Source organism: Perognathus longimembris, chromosome 7, assembly GCF_023159225.1.
Source record: "Perognathus longimembris pacificus isolate PPM17 chromosome 7, ASM2315922v1, whole genome shotgun sequence".
Taxonomy (NCBI): Eukaryota; Metazoa; Chordata; class Mammalia; order Rodentia; family Heteromyidae; genus Perognathus; species Perognathus longimembris.
The window spans coordinates 59,038,910-59,041,611 of NC_063167.1; the positions used below are offsets into that span (position 1 = coordinate 59,038,910).

Below are 2,702 nucleotides of genomic sequence, written 5' to 3' on the forward strand. Positions count from 1 at the left end.
GGCCCCGTTTGAGGAGCGGGGTGGTGCCGCCGTGCCGGACGCCATGGCGCCACACCATGGGGCCAGTGGTACCAGACGCTGGAGGAGGTGTTCATGGTGGTGCCGCCGGGCACGCGCGCGCAGGACGTGCAGTGCGGCCTGCAGAGCCAGCACGTGGCGCTGGCCGTGGGCTGTCCGACATCCTCAAGGGCAAGCTCTTCTATTCCACAATTGCTGATGAAGGAATATGGACTTTGGAGGATAGAAAAATGGTCCGCATTGTTCTTACAAAGACGCAGCCAACTGTTGGACTTCCTTTCTAGAATCTGAGTACGCGGCTGATCCCTGGGTGCAAGACCAAATGCAGAGAAAGCTTACGTTAGAGAGGTTCCAGAAAGAAAATCCTGGCTTTGACTTCAGTGGAGCTGAAACCTCAGGAAACTACACAAAAGGAGGACCAGTTTTCTCAAACCTTGAGAAGTAACTGCAATTCTTAAAAAAAAAAAAAAGAACTTTGGGTTACATTGTGTGGATCATAGCAGATGTAGACAATTTAATATTAGATTATGTGATGGAAGAAAAATTCAATAACTACAGTTAACAAATTGCAAGACTATTTAAATATGGTTCTAAAAATTGCATTAAGATATGATTTACATATAAAACATGTACCATAGGAAATATTCTGTGGATATATGGTGACTTTTTTGGACTTGTTTTTGCTCAGCATGATGTTTTATATTCTGCCTTTTACTAATTTCATATTTAATTGTATTTTTACTACAAAAAATATCAATCATATGAAATGAAGGGTGCCTTCAGGGAAAATTAAGTTTTTCTTAAGTGTGATGCAAGAATAATGTTTAATAAACTTTTCTAAGTAGGAAAAAAAAAAAGAGCTTTTGGACAATGCTCAGGTCCTGAGTTCAAGCCCCATGACCTGACCCCCCACACACACAAAGAAAAGAAAGAAGGAAGGAAGGAAGGAAGGAAGGAAGGAAGGAAGGAAGGAAGGAAGGAAGGAAGGAAGGAAGGAAGGAAGGAAGGAAAGAAGGAGTTTTAGCTTTGCATCTGTGTAGTTTCTTTCCTTAGGGTTTTCTAATTCTATCCTGTCTCTGACATGTAACCAACCACGTTAAATGAGCATCTAAGAAAATATTACATATTCTCAGAATTTGTTCCTTTTATTTAACATAGATTTGTTTATCATGTATTGTATGTAAGGAATTCAAGAGTTTAGAAATATGCAACATCGTCTTTTCCCTTAAGAAGTTCCCAGGCCTTTGACAGACGTGATCCAGAGGGGGAAAAATACTGATCTGTTTGTAAAAGGAGAAACATTATATAAGGCCTCAGATTTTCCAAACATAAGGCACACTTTCATTTTGACATGTATGTGTAAAGGTTAAATGCAAACAATGTTGACCTTTTGACAGCAGGACAAAAACCACACCCACACCCAAGCATGTTTGTTCCGCCATTACATTCCACTCACCTGCAGTTATGGCTGTAGAGGAAGCCATGCAAGGGAGCTTTAGAAATGGCTCCAAGGAGAAGAATAATAGAAAAAAGTCACCCAAAGGTAAGATGGGACCAGTAGGTTTGCGATTTAGGCTAAGCATTTTGGAACTGATTTCAGCTTGCAGATTGTAATTACACCATGAACAGATTGTGATTTGGCAACTCTCCTGACAATCCAATGGAACTATCAGAAACATGGTGCCCTCTCATTTTCTTGCCATAAGACACAAATTTAGTATGAGAACTGTCTTGTAGCCTGTAACTCCAGATTTGTACTGCATCTCCCAATCACCACATGACAGTTCTCAGTCTGTCCCAAATTATCCCCTAACAACTTACTCGGAGGCCTGAGAAGAGAAACAGGAAGGGAAATAACCTGATACAGAGCAAGAAGTCCTTTTTTGCTTATTTTTTTGTTTTGGTGTGTGAACCAGGACTTGAATTCAGTGCCTCATACTCTTGCTCACTTTCTTGCTCACAGTTGACACTGGACCACTTGGGCCTCACCTTCAGTCCAACATTTGGTTGGTTAATTAAAGATGGAATCTCTCCTTTTTCACCTGCATTGACTTCAAACTTAGATCCTCCAGTTCTCAGCCTCTTGAATAGTTAGGATTACAGTATAATCCATTAGGAATGAAGTACCATTCTTTTCTTAACTTTTCTCATTGTAATCCACTCTATCAGTATTGATTTTGCAATCATTGTTCATTTTAAGCCTCATTTAGAATGTAAAACTCAGCATCTACTTTCTACTCATTATACACTCCAGGATTATCTTGTGTGAGAGACGACGTGGGCTTTTGCTCCATTTCCAGAATGTAAGAAAGATTATTTTGTCTATCGGAAGAAAGGGAGAATTGACTTCTTTCCTTTCCTTCTTTTAAAAAATATTTTTCCTTCCTTCCTTCCTTCCTTCCTTCCTTCCTTCCTTCCTTCCTTCCTTCCTTCCTTCCTTCCTTTTTTGGTTGTTGTTGGTTCTGGAACAACGCTGGGCTTAGGTGCTGTCTCTGAGTTCTTTTTTGCCCAAGGCTAGCACTTTACTACTTGAGTCACAGCTCCACTTCCAGCGTTTCCTGTGATTAATTGGTTACAAGAGTCTCACAGACTTTCCTGCCCAATACAGCTTCAAACCATCCTCAGATTTCAGCCTCCTAAGTAGCTAGGACTAGAGGTATTAGCCATGAGTGCCTGGCTAAAAA

General features: G+C 40.7%; 1 pseudogene; it reads left to right on the plus strand.

The window, feature by feature from the left end:
• The window catches only part of LOC125355714, a 13,654-nt pseudogene extending 13,162 nt beyond the window's left edge, over positions 1–492 (plus strand).
• Positions 493–2,702: the final 2,210 nt, after the last annotated feature.